Consider the following 10,508-nt stretch of genomic DNA (forward strand, 5'->3'; position numbering starts at 1 on the left):
TATGTTATATGGCTAGTGAAGATATTTTTTTAGCTAACTTGTCATTGTAATATTCTATTAGTGATTTTACTCTTAATCTGATTTACACCTTAAAACTTGATTAATGGCTTACATTTTGGTTATGGTATATATACTTTTATGGAACTAAAATCACATTATTTACTTGTAAAAAATGCTATGGAAACACACTTTATTTAGCTAAAGTAAACTGGCATTTTAATTATTTCCTTGAATGAACAATATAGCCTCCGGCTTGATGTAACCTAAGCAGTTTTTTTTGCATTGTGTGGGTCCTATGTAATATTTTGTATTATGTAATATTAAGTCTTTGAATGTCATAATTATATGTTTCAGGTGAGAGAATTGGCACCACATGCATTGCAAGTTTTGCGATTATTCCGCAGACCAAGACAGTCTCATCAGACATCACCAGCTTAACCACAGAAGACCAAACCATTGGCCGTGTGTTCACCCCAACTGTGTGTGTGTCTTCAAAACTCAAGGAGCTTTAAGGTCACATCTTTCAAGAAATCATCGCAAAGGTGCATCTGTTCACCATCAATCTAATTATACATTCAAATGTGAATGTTGTGATTTCCAAGAAATATGTTCTGAAAGAGATTTTTTTAAACATCTTGGAAATCACCTTAAAATTCAGGAAAGTGTTCCTTGCCCGTTCTTAGGTTGTGAGTTTAAGACAAACACATATTCAACATTCAACTCCCATAAATGTAGGAAACACAATCTTTACACATTGAAAGATTTTAGAACTGTGATTCAGCCTGTTGTGATTTCTGGAGATGACATTGCTGATGAAAGTGTAGGTGATGAAAGTGTGGCTTCAACGTCCTTTCAAGATGATGTGTTGAGGGAAGACAGAGTAGGTCATTGTGAGTATGAAACAGTAGAACACAAAATTGCAAGTCTTTTCCTTTGTATGCAGACTGTTTTACACGTCTCAAGAAGCGCAGTTCAACGAATAGTTGAGGAAATTCGGGATATATTGACATGCACAAAATTCCATGCCTTCCGCTCCGTAGCAGAGGTTATTGAAAAACACAATATTTCAACCGAAGGCACTCTGGTTGGGGAAATAGTTGATTCTTTATTTACATCCACCCCATTAGTAACTACAACCTCTGTGAAAGGCTGTCTATCTACTGACCACCGAAGAAACTTATATTTCAAACAAAATTTTCCTCTGATTGAGCCTGTAGAATATCTGTATAGACAGGGCAATAGGAACTCATTTGTCTATGTACCATTGGCATCAGTGCTAGAAAATCTTTTGAGACGCTCTGATTTTTCAGGTGCATTAGTTTTCAGACAGGAAAGCTCACCAGGTGTTTACAGGTCTTTCCAGGATGGTCAGTACTTCAAGCTGAATAGTGCTTGCCTTGGTGAAGATGTAGAAATCAGCTTAGCTCTGTACATCGATGAGTTCGAAGTGTGCAACCCTTTAGGTACATCCAGAAAGATCCACAAGGTAGTTGCAGTGTATTGGGTCATCTTAAATTTACCAGCAAAGTTCAGGTCAGGTCTGACATCCATTCAGTTGGGAGTTTTAGGGAAAAGTGTTGATGTCAAGAAATTTGGGTATGACAGATTTTTAGAGCCACTGATAAAGGATCTAAAGCATGTTGAGCAAAATGGGGTGTTCGTGGAGGCTTTACAGAGGTCTGTTGGAGCAAAGCTGTTCTGTGTCTGTGCAGATAATCTTGGAGCACATGGCTTAGCAGGGTTTCAAGAAAGCTTCACAGTAGACAAGTTTTGTCGTTTCTGTTTGGTCAGTCACAGTCAAATAGGTGATATAAAACCAAGAGAATTCCCTTTGAGGACTATTGAGCAGCACAATAGGTTTGTGGATGACATAAAGCAAAACCAAACTCTTACGAGTGTAAATGGGGTAAAACAAGAGTGTGTGTTAAGTAAGCATTTGGCTTCTTTTCATCCTGTGACAGGATTTCCCCCAGACATTTTGCATGATTTTTTTGAAGGGGTCATTCCAGTGGAATTGTCATTGTGCCTCAAAGATTTAATTTCTAAAAGATTTTTCACACTTGACAAGCTTAATCACAGCATCAGTTCATTCCCATACAAGAACACTGACCAAGTCAACAAACCAAAGATCATTACTAAAGCAGCCCTCTCAAAGGGTACTATTGGGGGCAATGGGCATGAAAATTGGGCGTTGTTGCGATTACTTCCCCTCATGGTTGGTGGTTGTGTTCCAGAGAATGAACCATCATGGGAAATATTAATGGATCTTAAAGAGATCATTCAGATTGTTGTCTCTGACAAATTCACAGAGGAAACATTAAGCTATCTTGCATTCAAGTTATCAGATCATCACTTACTACTTACAACCACATTTCCTAATTTTGTGTTGAAGCCAAAACATCATTTCATTGAGCACTACACACACCTCATACGCTGTTATGGTCCGTTGGTGGACCTCTGGACCATGCGGTTTGAATCCAAACATGGTCTCTTCAAAAGAATTGCCCGTAATGTGCATAATACGAAGAATGTGCTGATGTCTTTAGCTACGAAGCATCAGCAGTTGATGGCATACCATTTGGATGGGCAAAGTGTCTTCAAGTCAGACCTTTACATTGACAAAGTCAGAGCTGTTCAGGTGGGATCTTTGGACATTGCACAGAGATCTGCTGTGTTAAGAAAATTCCCAGATGTGGAAACAGTCTCTGTCACTCGTAAAGTGCAATTCTTTGGAACAGAATATGGTCAAGGCATGATCATCACAGCTGGGCAATGCTATGGTCAGCCACAGTTTTTCAAGATTTTGAGCATTTTAGTTGATGCTGACAAAGTGTCATTCCTATCCAAAAAGCTTGTAGCATGGTACCTTGAACATTATAGGTCTTTTCAACTTGATGACAGCAGCTATGGTGAGGTCATCGTTCTTGATATGAATGACTTGAATCATTACTATCCTTTGACAGCCTACTCTGTTGGAGGAAAGCTCTGGGTGACCCTTAGAACACATTCGCGCTGAGAGAAAATGGTGAGCTATCTTAAGATTTTTTTCAATGTCAATTGATGAAGATATCAAAATTTTACTCTAAGCTAAAAGTCATTGTTGTTGTTTCTTTGTAGGCTTTGCTACTCCGTGTTGTGGTTTCTGATGATGAGGCACGGCGTGTTCATCTTTCACAAGTGCCAGAGTCAGTGGATGCCCTTATAGACGTGCTAAAAGAAAAGCTACAGCTACAGGGAGACTTTACATTACAATTTGAGGACCCTGATTTCGCAAACGCACTTTGCACTTTGTCAAACATATCCGAACTACCCCATGATCGTGCAGTTTTGCACATTAAGTGGAAAATTGCATCCCAGCCTGACAATAGTGATGGTCAGTCCCTTGGATCCATATCGTCGTTGGATACAGCAAGCTTAAACTCTCCAGTGCACACCTCAACTAACCCCTCACCAACCACTTCAGGGAATTTGCGCAGCACTTCAGTTTGGCCTTCTCCATTTACTATCCCCCCTCTGTCTCATGATGTGGAACTGAAATTAAGAAAGGCAAATGAAGCTTATGAAAAGACCAAAACAGGGATTGATGTGACAAGAGACATAAAGACGGACATTCTGGACAAAATTACTCAAGTGACTTTTGACATTACGGCATATCCTAGGCCTCATGAAGTCGAATCCATTGCTGTCGCTTTGATATCCAAGTACCCGTGCCTCAAAGAGAATGATGGCAATGGTTATGAGGGATGGTTGACCAGCATTAGGAATAGGTTCAGTAACTTCAGAGCTAAGCTCCGAGTGGCTGGTTGCAGTGAAGTCTCTATCAATAGCAAATCCAAGGGAGACGGTGACATGACATACACTCTGAAAAGGGCTAAACGTGGTGAAATTAACCATTGTCCTAACCATCCAAATGAACATGATGATGCTTCACTTGAGGAACAAAGAATGCTCTTGGTGGAAGCATCAAAGAAAGCCCGAGTAGATGACTCACTTATCAGAGTTAAGATGGACCTGACATTCTCCCTCAGGAGAAGGGAGGTAGTTGAGGAGCAACCCATGGTCATGGTGATACAAAATCGATGGCCTGCTTTATTCTTTAAAGAACAGGTATGTTTTTTACAAAGCTGACAGTAATGTTTTTACTCTTGTCATTTAAATAGCTGTAAACTTTCATTTACATGGTAATATTCTGAGCAACACTATTGCTTTACTCACTGTTCTTCTGTACATGTTAACAGATTGGTGAGGAGTTTTTTCGCATCACCAATAAGAACTTACTGGGGACATTTAGAGCTGCAGTGGAGAAATACACTCCGAAACTCCTTCGGCTCTACCGTTCCCGGAAAGCATCCTTAGGAAAGGACCTAGAACACATCCTGATGAAGCTTGATGATGTGGTATGAGTTATAGTAGAGAAAATACCTCTGCTCACTGAGGTGAATGTTTCTTTGTCTGATATAAAGACATTTTTCCCGTCTTTTTTGATAGACCTCTAATATTATCCGGCACCGCCAGGATGCTGCACTCAGAGGACTTCCCATTTTTCTCTGTGAGGAACCTGGACAACTTTTCAAGCAATGTCTTGTAAGTGTCAACTAGAAAAAAAGTTTGAGACAAACTTTAAGTTGGCTTGAGAAAGCCGGACCAGAGAGTTTGGAAAAGTTTAAAGTATTTTAAATTTTGATTGATAAATTAGTTAGGAAGAAAGAAAGAAAGATAGATTGATTGGTTAGAAAGAAAGAAAAAGATAGATTTGTTAGAAAGAAAGAAAGATAGATTGATTGGTTAGAAAGAAAGAAAGATAGATTGATTGGTTAGAAAGAAAGAAAAAGATAGATTTGTTAGAAAGAAAGAAAGATAGATTGATTGGTTAGAAAGAAAGAAAGATAGGTTAGATAGATAGACAGACAGATAGATAGATAGACAGACAGATAGATAGATAGATAGATAGATAGATAGATAGATAGATAGATAGATAGATAGATAGATAGATAGATAGATAGATAGATAGATAGATAGGTTAGAAAGAAAGAAAGAACGAAAGATAGATTGGTTAGAAAGAAGGAAACAACGAAAGATAGATTGGTTAGAAAGAAAGAAAGAAAGAAAGAGATTGGTTAGAAAGAAAAAAAAGGGTTTGGTTAGAAAGAAAGAAAGAGATTGGTTAGAAAGAAAGAAAGATAGATTGGTTAGAAATATAGATAGATAGATAGATAGATAGATAGATAGATAGATAGATAGATAGATAGATAGATAGATAGATAGATAGATATAGAATGGTAGTTTAATTGAGTCTAAGGCTTCAGGGAGTTTAGATTTGAGTTTTTGGCTTGTACACTAATGGGCCACCGTAGTCTTGGCTCAATTTGAGCACTCTGCAATGTAAGTCTATGGGATTTTTATGGTTTTTAATATTAATTTTTAAGAAAACAAAGTCAAATCAGTCTGAAAAGATATAGCACACCAAGTCAGAACAGTCTGAAGGTCTGACCTGAGTTTGAAGTTTGTAGAGTTAAAGCTCTAGGAGTTAGAGTTGATAAATTTTGAGTCAGAAGAATAAGAATAATAATAATAAGTTTAAATAGGATTTCAGTAAGTTGGCTTTATCAAGCCAACTTAATTATCATAACAGAATAACCACTCATCATTCCAGAAATACATGGAGAAAAAAGTAACATAGAAAGATGGGATGGCAGAAGTTTGCCTCAGCTACTAGTGAACACACAGAGCACACAGTGAATCGAACCTGCAAGCCTTCGATTACAAGCCCGAACCCCTAGCCAGCAGGCCACAGCTGCCCCATTACAATTACAAGATGAAGATGATGTGTGTGTTTTGTGTTGTGTGTTGAAAATCACCTTTTAATGTTTTGACATCTCTATTATAGGAAACTGATCCAGATGATGTGGCCGTAAAGGGAGTGGCTGTGGGGGTGCTTTATGTCCTCGAGGACTGTGCTGTGGAAACCTCCTCTCCAAAGGTGCAAAACATTTCATTGATTGTGGAGGAATCTGTAGTTGTACAGGACATCGCTGATACTCCCACTGCTGTGGCATACCTTTTTGGCCTTTTATACGCCCTCAACATTTCCTACCCAAAACATCTCAAGTACACTTTTGATACTCTACAGAGCGTCTTTATGGAAATGGGACCTAAATGTACAAAGCGTGTCCGAACGCTTAAGAACAAACTAGCATTGTGAAATACTGGAAAATGAGGCCAAGGGCAATTTCTGTATAGGACAATAGTAATATGAATGTATTGTTCTTATTGAGTAGCTCATGTTAACAATAGTTTGCACCTTCATGTGTGGTTGATTTCAATGTTTTGTTTTTTTGCACAAATGCAAGAGACACTTATGGCATTCTTAAGGATATCGTTAGGATATCTTTCAAGTTTTTTGTTTTGTTTTTTGGTGTATGGTGCTTACAGAACCATACAATATCCCAGATCTCTCCTGCCTTGGCCTTCTCTTCTGTTTTGCTCCTTGGCAACTCTAATGCTGATGGACTCTTCTAACCAAATGTTCAAACTTCCACACATCCCAAGAGGATTGGTTACAGTTGCTCAATAACCATCATAATACATGCATAAGATCATCACAGACAAACATTTACATTAAACACACAATCATATGCACACAGCCTAAAAAAACACCATATTTTATTTTGTATCATGATGCTCTAACGTAATGCTGGATGGGCTCTTTTAACCAAAATGTTTTTGAACTTTTCGCATTGCCCAAACAGTAATTCTGTGTAAGTTTCAGGTTTTTGTGGACGTGTTTGATGTCAAATTTTATGTGTATTAATAGTTTTTCATTTATGGTGGTTGTGTTGATTGCATATTTACACTTTTCACATTTTAATTGTAATTTGACCTGTATAGGCCCATGTTTCTGAGCCCCAGAAGTTCTGGATTGTAAACCTCTTAAATTGGTATTCTTTCTGTGGTTTCATTTTGGAGTTATATGGTATGTCATTTGACATTCATTTATAGTTCTTGTATGTTGGTTACAATGGTAACATTTACTCCCAACACGTTTTCATGTTCAGCTACTGTGAATTACGGCTGTTAGGGCTATGTTCTGAGTGCCAGAACACTGTGACAATGTCTACTGTGACATTTATCTTAATTGAAAACATTATGTGGCCTTTCTGTGTTTATTTTTCATTAATATTATTTTGAAGAGGTTTAATTGCATAGTGCCACCTATTTTTTTGTTTTTAATCAGTAAAATACACCCTTGGTCACAGTGAAATAAAATACTTGAAATGTATGACATTGTTTGTTATGGATTTATTTTAGTTTGTGAATTAAAAAAAATATGTAGGCCAAAGGAAAATAAGTGAGTTTCCAGTATAGTGGAAAGAGATTCAATATATTCTTGATAAACATTTTCTAGTGCTGTGAACGAGGCTATTGACTGAGCAAACATATATTCATTGGTAGAATGAGGAATTTAAAGTGCTGTTCATCAACAGAACTAAGTAATATTAGTAAGGACAACAACATTATTGTTGTTGGGGTAATCACATGGCTAAAGCGCTGTCCCTTATCAGAACTAAATAATATTAGTAAGGACAACAACGTTATTGTAATTGGGATAATTACATTGCTAATCGTTGGGAAAACATAAAAATGTGAATGCAATGTGTTGCCTTGAATTTTTCAATATTAGCAATGATTTTTTTTTTACAGTGCAGTTTGTATGCGTTTTCCCCCAATCTGTCTGATTTCGGCGATATTACGCAGAATACGGGTGGACAGGGTGGAACAGCTGCTGCTGGTGGCTCCGCGGTGGCACACACACAGCCGTGGTTTGTGGATCTGATCAATCTGTTAGCGGGCTCTCCATGGGAGATTCCCCTCAGACAGGATTTATTATCACAAGCACAGGGACTGATTTGGCACCCGAGGCCAGATCTATGGAATCTGCGGGCGTGGCCTCTGAGCAGAGTGAGTTCATATGTCCCGGTCTTTCTGCTGAAACTACAGAGACTATACTGAATTCTAGAGCAGCTTCTACGAGACGCTTATATGCTTTCAAGTGGAGACTGTTTACGGCCTGGTGTGAAACTCATAATATGGATCCAGTTTACTGCCCAGTGGCGTCAGTACTGGAGTTCCTTCAGGAACGTTTTTTGGATGGAGTGACACCAGCTACCCTAAGGTTTACGTGGCAGCCATTCAGCTTACCACGAATATATAAATGGTGCCTCAGTGGGCCGTCATCCACTGTTTCTCCTTCATACAGGGTGCGCGACGGCTGAGGCCTTTCCGCCCCATGCGGGTCCCTTCATGGGTTTTTCCATTGTGTTGCATGGTTTATCAGGGCATCTGTTTGAGCCCTTGGAATTGTTCCGGATAAATCCTGACTTTTATAGCACAGACTCTGTGGAAGTGTTGTTGCGACCAAGGCCTAATTATGTCCCTAGGTCGCATCTATCCCTTTCGCTTTCAGCAGGTGGTCCTGGAGGCTTTTTCTCCTGCTGCGGCGGAGTCTGGGGATCTAAGTCTTTGCCCTGTGAGAGCGTTAAAGACTTATGTGGATCGTACTGCCCCATGGCGTGAGTCTGACCAGCTGTTTGTCTGTTTTGGACATAAGAATAAGGCCATGCAGTTACGAAACAGCGCATGTCCCATTGGCTGGTGCAGGCTATTTCCTTGGCCTATGAGGCGCGCGGGCTCGCTTCGCCCTCAGGAGTAAAAGGTCATTCAACGAGAGCAGTGGCTTCTTCTCAAGCCTTTCTCAGTGGATCTTCTATGGATGATATCTGTGCTGCGGCAGGCTGGTCCTCACCGAGCACTTTTATCAGGTCTTACAGTCTGGATGTGAGGATGGCTTCTGGCTCCCGGGTTCTCTCCGCTTGACCAGATGCTTCCTTGGATCCAAGCTATCAGGTACGTCAGGCGTGATGGTATAGCGTTCCCATACGTGGTGACGTCACCGCAGCATCGAAGTGACCTATGAAAGGGAACATCTCGGTTACGTATGTAACCTTGGTTCCCTGAATAGGGAACGAGATGCTGCGGTTCTGGCCGTGCCGTACCTTGATAGCTTTCTTCTTCGTCATGAAATCTGAGGTAAATGGCGCACGGCACCAGGTATATATATGCTTACGCATGCTGGGCGGTGCCACGCGCTATTTGGCCAATAAGATTGGCGGGATGGTATAGGGCTTCAGACATTCGTCACACCGAAGGTGTTCCCATACGTGGTGACGTCACCGCAGCATCTCGTTCCCTATTCAGGGAACCAAGGTTACATACGTAACCGAGATGTTTTCCCTTTCCATAGATAGAACGACGGAGGCCTATGGGTAATGTAGTTTAAAACGTTTTATTAACGAAATGAAATAAATAATATATTTAATGGTAAACTGGACATATACATATGTTCACTGTGTAAACCACTAAGATATATTTGAGAGGCATGATGAAATTTAGTATTTTAGAGTGAGCAATATTTAAAATGCCTTTATGCCACCTTTCCATTTATCTCTGAAAACCGTGTCCAACATTATTTTATCAGCATAGCATAAGTAGTAATCCTGCTGATTTACGCTTTGATACGTTAATTGGACTCTGATTTACAGCCATTTGAAATGTACAGTTTTTGGATCTTCCAGGGGGTGCTACTGGGCCCCTGGGGGTAGAAGGGCAGTAAAACCTTCATATATGTATTCTCCTCATCATGGACAACAAACTGAGCTGAGTCACATTTATATCTGACAGTTTTCACAGTCCAACCTTTTTTTATTTTTACATCATGGCCAGTAAAGCTTTTGACAGGACATTGTGAGGCCATCGGATGAAACATGGAAAAATGATAAAGAAATGATTTAATAATAAAAATAGTAGATTATTTATTTGATTTTTAAAGTAAACAGCAATAAATATAATGGATGAACCTGCAACAACATGCCGTTATCTATTCCCCACTGTTAAGCAGTAATCAAGGACAATGCATACACATTGTGATACTTCACTATTACACAAGGACAAATTCATGCAGTGCTAAGAATATTAATATATATATATATATATATATATATATATATATATATATATATATATATATATATAAACTAGTTAGCAAAAATCAGTGTAAAAATGTCCTCCTCACCCTGTATCTTCCTCCTCATGTGCTGGACATCAGTAATGTGGATGCTCTTGGTTTGAATACAGTACAAGATCCACGTTGATCATTCCTGCTACATTCTCAGTTATCCCTCAAGTGTTTGTAACAATAAAGCCCATGGCACCATCTTGTGATGCAAAATAATTAATCTCGTAACTCCCTTTTCTCTCACAAAACAAGTTTACTAATATAAACAATAATAACTTTCTGGTGTATTGATGTCCCAGATGTCATTAATCTGATCAAATATTTTTATGTCTTAAGTAAAAAATTATCCCGATAACTAATAAAATGTAGTTTTTCCAAGTCTAAAATAAACACATGAGCCTACCTACTGTAGTAAAATTATGTATTTACCAAGAAT

At 39.0% G+C, this 10,508-nt stretch overlaps 1 protein-coding gene across 2 annotated transcripts in view; it reads right to left on the reverse strand.

Annotated features, from left to right (window-relative positions):
* The window catches only part of LOC132160252 (uncharacterized), an 849,275-nt gene that overhangs the window by 208,003 nt on the left and 630,764 nt on the right, over nt 1-10,508 (reverse strand). The window lies entirely within an intron of this gene.

Source organism: Carassius carassius, chromosome 16, assembly GCF_963082965.1.
Source record: "Carassius carassius chromosome 16, fCarCar2.1, whole genome shotgun sequence".
Lineage (NCBI taxonomy): Eukaryota > Metazoa > Chordata > Actinopteri > Cypriniformes > Cyprinidae > Carassius > Carassius carassius.